Source organism: Arachis stenosperma, chromosome 9 (genome assembly GCF_014773155.1).
Source record: "Arachis stenosperma cultivar V10309 chromosome 9, arast.V10309.gnm1.PFL2, whole genome shotgun sequence".
NCBI lineage: Eukaryota > Viridiplantae > Streptophyta > Magnoliopsida > Fabales > Fabaceae > Arachis > Arachis stenosperma.
This window is the reverse complement of record NC_080385.1, coordinates 112,984,916-112,995,710: the sequence shown is the minus strand read 5'-3', so window position 1 is coordinate 112,995,710 and position 10,795 is coordinate 112,984,916. Positions and strand designations below refer to the sequence as shown.

At 40.2% G+C, this 10,795-nt stretch overlaps 1 non-coding gene across 1 annotated transcript; it reads right to left on the bottom strand.

Moving 5' to 3' along the window:
- Positions 1-6,031: 6,031 nt before the first annotated feature.
- LOC130952742 (small nucleolar RNA R71) lies at positions 6,032-6,139 on the bottom strand. Its single transcript, XR_009074919.1, has one exon. It is a non-coding gene; the product is annotated as a small nucleolar RNA R71 (small nucleolar RNA).
- Positions 6,140-10,795: the final 4,656 nt, after the last annotated feature.

The window sequence follows — 10,795 nt, the reverse complement described above, 5'->3', positions numbered from 1 at the left end:
TTGTCATCACAATACCAAACTTAAAACTTGCTTGTCCCCAAGCAAGAAAAGAATTATGCTCAAAGGTTCTTTCAATCAGAATGGATTTAAAGAATAATATGTGCTATCATGTGAGTGAAGTGATTAAGTGACAGTGGGGTGAACTCTAAATTATATGCTCATGCAAGGGTTTCAGTGCTTACTAGTCCCCACATCTTGGAAGTCTTAGGTCTTAGGACTTTCATCCAAATGGTATCATGGATATCTCTCTATAGGTAATCACCTTGAAGCAGCTTATAGTTTATGTGCTTTGGCCTTGACTCTAAGTGTCATATCTCAAAGCGGCTCTTAGATAAGCTTTCAATCAATACTCCTAAACCAGTTGGTTTTAAGGTATTAGGTGTTAAAGCACCCCTAAGGATTTATTTGCTCAAGCCTCTCTCTTTGACACAATTCGACCATAAGCATTTACTAGGATAACAACTCTTTGAGTTTTTGTTTCTTCTTTTTTTTTCTGCCTAGTAATTGATGCTCAGAGCCTTGGGCCATGTTCTTTTTGTTGTTTTTTTATATTTTCTTTTGTTTGCTGCTTCTTGGATCAATAAATGTTTGAGAATATCCACAATACTTCTTTGAACTCTATGTCCTGCCTATGAGCTCCCATGCAAGTTTTTATAAGCATGCAACCTCAATGCATAATCACACAACTAGAACCACCACTTCTCCTAATCTTTTACTTGCCTCAAAATTGTTTAATTCCTCAATCCTTCTTTTCAAAGAACTGTCATGTGATGCCTTCTTGAGAAATTGAGTGCAAGCAAGTTTGGAGAGTATAGGGTTGTGATTATTCAAGCATCTCAATTATTGAATTACAGAAAAACTATACTATGCAAACAAACAGAGGTGTAAAATCACTTTTAATCACAGCAATATCTGATGTAAAATGATCACTTAATAATACAACCTTTTGGAGTTTACTTGTTTTCTCCATCCTCATCATCATCATTGCTGGTCTTCACATTCCTCTTTCATCTCTTTGATTGATGATGCTTAATTTTTCCAAAAGCTTGTATGATGCTCTGCAGTGATATTAAAAGTTGCTTGTTCCCCAAGCACTTGAAAAACGGTTAGCATGCATTAATTATTTGTGGGCTTATGAACTTACTTTGGTGTGGGAACACCAAACTTAGTACCTTGCCAGTGGTTCTCATGCATCAAACTAACCATATGTGAACTCTTTTTTTCTTTGCTAAAAGTAACAAAACTGAAAACTAGGAAATAGCAAAATAGTTAACTAGTTTAACAAAATGCTTGAAGCTAGCATTATGCAGGAGGTGAGAATACGTTTTATGATGGGATTTTGGTGGAACACCAAACTTAGAATACTTCATTCTCCCTTATATTGTTTTGGTGTACAACACCAAACTTAGCTTCTTGCAATATAGATAAAGCTAATTAACCTTTTTATTAAAATAGCTACGAAAAGAAAACTGCCTCAGGTTGGGTTGCCTCCCAACAAGCGCTTCTTTATTGTCACTAACTTGACATCCTCCATTCTGTTGATCATGGAAGTTGAAAATTATGTTGCCTTTGGTCTCCTCCTCTCACTATGGGCTTTCTTTCCTCTATTTCTTCTTGAGGAACTTCTCTATGGTGCTTCTCTTTGATGATTGTTTCTTTTTCCATAGCCTTCTCACTTCCTTCTATGATTGTTTTCCATTTCTCCCACCTAGCAACTTTTTCATTATCTTTCAGGTTGTCTTCAGTGGCTTTGGGGAAAGTGTTTGCCCTCTTCTCACCCGTTTCTGTAAAGTGCTTAGCTAGTTGTTCCATCTGCCTCTCAATTCTTCTGATTGAAGCTTCCTGGTTCTTTGTTGTCACCTCTTGGTGCTTCATCATTCTCTCTATTAAGATCTCCAAGTTAGTGATCCTCTGAGAGTGGTTTAAATGTATGAGATGGACTGGTGGCTGTGGAAAACCTTGCGAAGGAATTCCACATGTATTGTGTGGGTAAAATGTGTGTGGTACAGAGGTATTCTGTTGGTTTTGTGAGTTGTTATGAGATTGAGGGTGCATGTTTTGTGAGCATTGGTTTTGATTGGCATTATTGGATAGGTGATTTTGGTTGTTTGTGTTCATGAATTTGCCATGGTTGAAACTTCTTTGTTCTTGATGTTGGTACTCCCCCATTCTTAGATAAGAATGTGGCTTCCATGGTGGAAATTGTGCATTCACTGTAGCAGAATATAGACAATCAATTTTTCTAGCTATCAGCTCCAGTTGTTGCTGAGTTTGATGGTGTAGTTGCTTGTTTTGATTCATGACTGCCTTCACTCCTTCAAGATTCATCACTTCCTTTTCTGAAATTGCATTCTGTGGTTTCTCAAATGAGTGTTGATTGTTGACTCCTTTGTCATTGAAACTTGCAGTTCCTTGGGCGGTTGTTGTCGCTTTGAGTAGGCCATTGATGAGCGGATAAGTTATACGCTTTTTGGCATTGTTTTTAGTATGTTTTTAGTATGATCTAGTTAGTTTTTAGTATATTTTTATTAGTTTTTAGTTAAAATTCACTTTTCTGGACTTTACTATGAGTTTGTGTGTTTTTCTGTGATTTCAGGTATTTTCTGGCTGAAATTGAGGGACCTGAGCAAAAATCTGATTCAGAGACTGAAAAGGACTGCAGATGCTGTTGGATTCTGACCTCCCTGCACTCGAAGTAGATTTTCTAGAGCTACAGAAGTTCAATTGGCGCGCTCTCAACGGCGTTGGAAAGTAGACATCCTGGGATTTCCAGCAATATATGATAGTCCATACTTTGCCCAAGATTTGATGGCCCAAACCGGCGTTCAAAGTCACCTTCAGATTTCCAAGCGTTAAACGCCGGAACTGGCACCAAAGTGGGAGTTAAACGCCCAAACTGGCACAAAAGCTGGCATTTAACTCCAAGAAGAGTCTCTACACGAAAATGCTTCATTGCTCAGCCCAAGCACACACCAAGTGGGCCCGGAAGTGGATTTTTATGTCATTTACTCATCTTTGTAATTCTTAAGCTACTAGTTCCCTATAAATAGGACCTTTTACTATTGTATTTTCAATCTTTTGATCATGTTTTTATGATTGAACCCTCTTTGGGAGGCTGGCCTCACGGCCATGCCTAGACCTTGTTCTTATGTATTTTCAACGGTGGAGTTTCTATACACCATAGATTAAGGTGTGGAGCTCTGCTGTACCTCGAGTATTAATGCAATTACTATTGTTCTTCTATTCAATTCAGCTTGTTCTTGTTCCAAGATATCATTTGTTCTTCAACTTGATGAATGTGATGATCCGTGACACTCATCATCATTCTCACCTATGAACGTGTGACTGACAACCACCTCCGTTCTACCTTAGATTGAGTGAATATCTCTTGGATTCCTGATACACGATGCATGGTTGATCGCCTGACAACCGAGCGCTCGCCTGACAAACGAGCCAGCCATTCTGTGAGATCAGAGTCTTCGTGGTATAGGCAAGAACTGATGGCGGCATTCAAGAGAATCCGGAAGGTCTAACCTTGTCTGTGGTATTCTGAGTAGGATTCAATGATTGAATGACTGTGACGTGCTTCAAACTCCTGAGGGCGGGGCGTTAGTGACAGACGCAAAAGAATCACTGGATTCTATTCCAGCCTGATTGAGAACCGAGAGATGGATAGCCGTGCCGTGACAGGGTGCGTTGAACATTTCCACTTAGAGGATGGGAGGTAGCCACTGACAACGGTGAAACCCTTGCATAAGCTTGCCATGGAAAGGAGTAAGAAGAATTGGATGAAGACAGTAGGAAAGTAGAGAGACGGAAGGGACCAAGCATCTCCATTTGCTTATCTGAAGTTCACACCAATGAATTGCATAAGTATCTCTATCTTTATCTTTATGTTTTATTCATATATCACCCATACCCATTTGAGTCTGCCTGACTAAGATTTACAAGGTGACCATAGCTTGCTTCATACCAACAATCTCCGTGGGATCGACCCTTACTCGCGTAAGGTTTATTACTTGGACGACCCAGTGCACTTGCTGGTTAGTTGTGCGGAGTTGTGATAAAGAGTTGAGATTGCAATGAGCGTACCATGTTGATGGCGCCATTGATGATCACAATTTTGCATACCAAGTTTTTGGCGCCGTTGTCGGGGATTGTTTCGTGTATGGACAACTGACGGTTCATCTTGTTGCTTAGATTAGGTATTTTTTTTCTGAATTTCTTTAAGAATGAATTCTAGAGTTTCATGGTGATCTGTTGAAATCTGGCTGGCTGTGAAGCCATGTCTAATCTTATTGTACCGAGGTTTCAACTTATCATCACAAGAGCTTGTTGATTTCTATCAACCTTGCTGTTGAAGCAATGATCTGCTAAGGCTTGGCTGGCCATTGGCCATGTCTAGTGTTTTGGACCGGAGCTTTCTTTGAAAGCTTGGCTGGCTGTGAAACCATGTCTAATTCCTGGACCGGAGTCTTAGACTAGCATTGCAATGATTCCTGGAGTTCTAATTAAGAATTCTGAAACCTTTATTTTCTTTTTTTTATATAATTTTCGAAAAAGCACAAAAAAATTACAAAATCATAAAAACCAAAAAAAAACATTTTATGTTTCTTGTTTGAGTCTAGTGTCTTATTTTAAGTTCGGTGTCTTGCATGCATTGTTTATTTGATCTTGGTTCTATCTTCAAGTCAATAATACAGAGAACTGAAGATTCAGTACATGCAGCAGAGGAATTATGCAGAAAAAGCTGGGCGTTCAAAACGCCCAGTGAAGAAGGAAATCTGGCTTTAACGCCCAAAAGGGTAGTGCATTGGGCGTTAAACGCCAGAATGTGCACCATTCTGGGCGTTTAACGCCAGGATGGCACAAGAGGGAAGTTTTTGTTTTCAAATCAATTTTTTCCAAGTTTTCAAAGTTTTTCAAAATCAAATCTTTTTCAAATCAAATCTTTTCAATCAAATCTTTTTCAAAATCAATTTCTTTCCCTTTTCAAAGATACTTGCTAACAATTAATGATTTGATTCAACATTTCAAGTATGTTGCCTTTTCTGTTGAGAGAGGTTTAATGTTTGAATCATATCTTTTCTTGTTAGGCAAGACATTAATTTTTAAAATCAAATCTTTTTAAATTGTTTTTCAAATCATAACTTTTAAATCACATCTTTTTCAAAAACAGTCTTCAATCATATCTTTTTCAAAATCTTTTTCAAAAATCACTTGATTTCTTTCCCACTTTTAGTTTTCGAAAATTATCAATCAATTTTTCAAAATGTTTTCAAAATCTTTCACTTAATTTTCGAAAATTTCTTCCTCTCTTCTCACATCCTTCTATTTATGGAGTACCTCTCCTTCTCAATGCACAATTCGAACTCTATCTGATTAAGTTCGAATTCTTCTACCTCTTCCTTCTAATTTTCTTCTTCTCTGACACCTCAAGGAATCTCTATACTGTGACATAGAGGATTCCACATTTTCTTGTTCTCTTCTCTTTCATATGAGCAGGAACAAAGACAAAGACATTCTTGTTGAAGCTGACCCTGAACCTGAGAGGACCTTGAAGCGAAAGCTAAGAGAAGCTAAGGCACAATTCTCTGTAGAGGACCTAACAGAAATCTTCAAAGAAGAAGAACCCATGGCAGCCGAAAACAACAACAATGCAAGGAAGGTTCTGGGTGACTTTACTGCACCTACTCCCGACTTCTATGGGAGAAGCATCTCTATCCCTGCCATTGGAGCAAACAACTTTGAGCTTAAGCCTCAATTAGTTTCTCTAATGCATCAGAATTGCAAGTTCCATGGACTTCCATTGGAAGATCCTCGTCAGTTCTTAGCTGAATTCTTGCAAATCTGTGACACTGTCAAGACTAATGGGGTTGACCCTGAGGTCTACAGACTTATGCTATTCCCTTTTGCTGTAAGAGACAGAGCTAGGACATGGTTGGACTCACAACCTAAAGAAAGCCTGGACTCATGGGAAAAGCTAGTCAATGCCTTCTTGGCAAAGTTCTTTCCACCTCAAAAATTGAGTAAGCTTAGAGTGGAAGTCCAAACCTTTAGACAAAAGGATGGAGAATCCCTCTATGAAGCTTGGGAAAGAAACAAACAATTAATCAGAAAATGTCCTTCTGACATGCTTTCTGAATGGAGCATCATAGGTATTTTCTATGATGGTCTCTCTGAACTGTCCAAGATGTCTTTGGATAGCTCTGCTGGAGGATCTCTTCATCTGAAGAAGACGCCTACAGAAGCTCAAGAGCTCATTGAAATGGTTGCAAATAACCAATTCATGTATACTTCTGAAAGGAATCCTGTGAACAATAGGACAAGTCAGAAGAAAGGAGTTCTTGAGATTGATACTCTGAATGCCATTCTGGCTCAGAACAAGATATTGACTCAACAAGTCAATTTGATTTCTCAAAGTCTGTCTGGAATGCAAAATGCACCAAGCAGTACTAAGGATGCTTCATCTGAAGAAGAAGCTTATGATCCTGAGAACCCTTCAATGGAGGAGGTGAATTACATGGGAGAACCCTATGGAAACACCTATAATTCTTCATGGAGAAATCATCCAAATCTCTCATGGAAGGATCAACAGAGACCTCAACAAGGTTTCAACAACAATAATGGTGGAAGAAACAGGTTTAGCAATGGCAAGCCTTTTCCATCATCTTCTCAGCAACATACAGAGAATTCTAAGCAGAACCACTCTGACTTAGCAACCATGGTCTCCGATCTAATCAAAACCACTCAAAGTTTCATGACTGAAACAAGGTCCTCCATTAGGAATTTGGAGGCACAAGTGGGACAGCTGAGCAAGAAAGTTACTGAACTCCCGCCTAGTACTCTCCCAAGCAATACAGAAGAAAATCCAAAAGGAGAGTGCAAGGCCATCAACATTGCCGAATTTGGAGAGGAAGGAGAGGCAGTGAACGCCACTGAGGAAGACCTCAATGGACGTCCACTGGCCTCCACTGAGTTCCCCAATGAGGAACCATGGGAATCTGAGGCTCAAAATGAGACCATAGAGATTCCATTGGACTTGATTCTGCCTTTCATGAGCTCTGATGAGTATTCCTCCTCTGAAGAGGATGAGTATGTCACTGAAGAGCAAGTTGCTAAATACTTTGGAGCAATCATGAAGCTAAATGACAAGTTATTTGGAAATGAGACTTGGGAGGATGAACCCCCTTTGCTCACCAAAGAATTGGATGACTTGTCTAGGCAGAAATTACCTCAAAAGAGGCAGGACCCTGGGAAGTTCTCCATACCTTGTACCATAGGCACCATGACCTTCAAGAAGGCTCTGTGTGACTTAGGGTCAAGTGTAAACCTCATGCCTCTCTCTGTAATGGAGAAGCTAGGGATCTTTGAGGTGCAAGCTGCAAGAATCTCACTAGAGATGGCAGACAATTCAAGAAAACAAGCTTATGGACTTGTAGAGGATGTTTTGGTGAAGATTGAAGACCATTACATCCCTGCTGATTTCATAGTCCGAGAGACTGGGAAGTGTATGGATGAATCTATCATCCTTGGCAGACCCTTCCTAGCCACAGTAAAGGCTGTGATTGATGTTGATGGAGGTGAACTGATCATTCAAGTGAATGAAGAATCCTTTGTGTTTAAGGCTCAAGGATATCCCTCTGTCACCATGGAGAGGAAGCATGAAGAGCTTCTCTCAAATCAGAGTCAAACAGAGCCCCCACAGTCAAACTCTAAGTTTGGTGTTGGGAGGCCACAACCAAACTCTAAGTTTGGTGTTGAACCCACACATTCAAACTCTAAGTTTGGTGTTGGAAGGTCCCAACATTGCTCTGAGCATTTGTGAGGCTCCATGAGAGCCCTCTGTCAAGCTACTGACATTAAAGAAGCGCTTGTTGGGAGGCAACCCAATGTCATATTTTATCTATTTTCCTTTGTTATTTTATGTTTTCTGTAGGTTGATGATCATGAGAAGTCACAAAATCTATTGAAAAAGCAAAAACAAAATGAAAAATAGGAAGAAAAACAGCACACCCTGGAGGAAGGACTTGCTAGCGTTTAAACGCCAGTAAGGCTAGCAGATGGGCGTTTAACGCCCAGTCTGGCACCATTCTGGGCGTTTAACGCCAGAAAGGGGCACCAGACTGGTGTTAAACGCCAGAAAAGGGCAAGCACTTGGCGTTAAACGCCAGAAATGGGCACCAGCCCGGCGTTTAACGCCAGAATTGGCTCAAAACGCATTTTTGCATGCCATTTGGTGCAGGGATGACTTTTCCTTGACACCTCAGGATCTGTGGACCCCGCAGGATCCCCACCAACCCCACCATCCTCTTTCTTCACCAATCACCTCAATACCTCTTCCCCAAAAACCCTTCACCTATCAAATCCCATCTTTCTCTTCACCACTCATATCCATCCTTCATAAAACCCCACCTACCTTACCATTCAAATTCAAACCACTTTCCCTCCCAAACCCACCCATAATGGCCGAACCCTACCCCTCCCTTCACCCCTATATAAACCCATCTTCCCTCCTTCATTTTCACACACCCTAAACACTACTTCTTCCCCCTTTTGGCCGAACCACACAACCTCCTCCATCTCCTCCATTTTCTTCTTCTTCTCCTCTATTCTTTCTTCTTTTGCTCGAGGACGAGCAAACTTTTTAAGTTTCGTGTAGTAAAAATGTTGCTTTTTGTATTTCCATAACCATTTATGGCATCCAAGGCCGGAGAAACCTCTAGAAAGAGGAAAGGGAAGGCAAAAGCTTCCACCTCCGAGTCATGGGAGATGGAGAGATTCATCTCATGGGTGCATCAAGACCACTTCTATGAAGTTGTGGCCTTGAAGAAGGTGATCCCCGATGTCCCTTTCAAACTCAAAAAGAGTGAATATCCGGAGATCCGACATGAGATTCGAAGAAGAGGTTGGGAAGTTCTCACCAACCCCATTCAACAAGTCAGAATCTTAATGGTTCAAGAGTTCTATGCCAATGCATGGATCACCAAGAGCCATGATCAAAGTGTGAACCCGAACCCAAAGAATTGGCTTACAATGGTTCAGGAGAAATACTTAGATTTTAGTCCGGAAAATGTGAGGTTGGCATTCAACTTGCCCATGATGCAAGGAGATGAACATCCTCACACGAGAAGGGTCAACTTTGATCAAAGGTTGGACCAAGTCCTCACTGACATTTGTGAAGAGGGCACCCAATGGAAGAGAGATTCAAGAGGAAAGCCGGTTCAACTAAGAAGGCATGACCTCAAGCCTGTGGCTAGAGGATGGTTGGAGTTTATCCAACGCTCAATCATTCCCACTAGCAACCGGTCCGAAGTTACTCTAGACCGGGCCATCATGATTCATAGCATCATGATTGGAGAAGAAGTAGAAGTTCATGAGGTTATAGCCCAAGAACTCTATAAGGTGGCGGACAAGTCCTCTACCTTGGCAAGGTTAGCCTTTCCTCATCTTATTTGTCACCTCTGTTATTCAGTAGGAGTTGACATAGAAGGAGACATCCTCATTGATGAGGACAAGCCCATCACTAAGAAAAGGATGGAGCAAACAAGAGACCCCTCTCATCATGAGATCCCTGAGATGCCTCAAGGGATGCACTTTCCTCCACAAGACTATTGGGAGCAAATTAACACCTCCCTAGGAGAATTGAGTTCCAACATGGGACAACTAAGGGTGGAGCACCAAGAACATTCCATCCTCCTCCATGAAATTAGAGAAGATCAAAGAATCATGAGAGAGGAGCAACAAAGACAAGGAAGAGACATTGAGGAGCTCAAGCACTCTATAAGACCTTCAAGAGGAAGAACAAGCCGCCATCACTAAGGTGGACCCGTTCTTTAATCTCCTTGTTCTTTATTTTCCTGTTTTTCAAAATTTTCATGCTTATGTTTGTCTATGTTTGTGTCTTATGATCATTAGTGTCTTAGTGTCTATGCCTTAAAGTTATGAATGTCCTATGAATCCATCACCTTTCTTAAATAAACAATGTTCTTAATTGAAAAGGAGAAGAATTGCATGAATTTTGAATTTTATAACAGATTAATTATTTTGATGTGGTGGCAACACTTTTGTTTTCTGAATGTATGCTTAAACAGTGCATATGTCTTTTGAATTTGTGGTTCATGAATGTTGGCTCTTGAAAGAATGATGAAAAAGGAGACATGTTACTGAGGATCTGAAAAATCATAAAAAAAAATGATTCTTGAAGCAAGAAAAAGCAGTGAATACAAAAAAAAAACGGGGAGAAGCGAAAAAAAAGAAAAAAAAAACGAAAAAAAATGGAGAAAGAGAAAAAGAAAGAAAAAGAAAGAAATAAAGTTGTGATCCAAGACAAAAAAAAGTGTGCTTAAGAACCCTGGACACCTCTAATTGGGGACTCTAGCAAAGCTGAGTCACAATCTGAAAAGGTTCACCCAATTATGTGTCTGTGGCATGTATGTATCCGGTGGTAATACTGGAAGACAGAGTGCTTTGGGCCACGGCCAAGACTCATAAAGTAGCTGTGTTCAAGAATCATCATACTTAACTAGGAGAATCAATAACACTATCCGGATTCTGAGTTCCTAAAGAAGCCAATCATTCTGAATCTCAAAGGATAGAGTGAGATGCCAAAACTATTCAGAGGCAAAAAGCTAAAAGCCCCGCTCATCTAATTAATACTGATCTTCATAGATGTTTTTGGAATTCATTGCATATTCTCTTCTTTTTATCTTATTTGATTTTTAGTTGCTTGAGGACAAGCAACATCTTAAGTTTGGTGTTGTGATGAGCGGATAATTTATACGCTTTTTGGCAT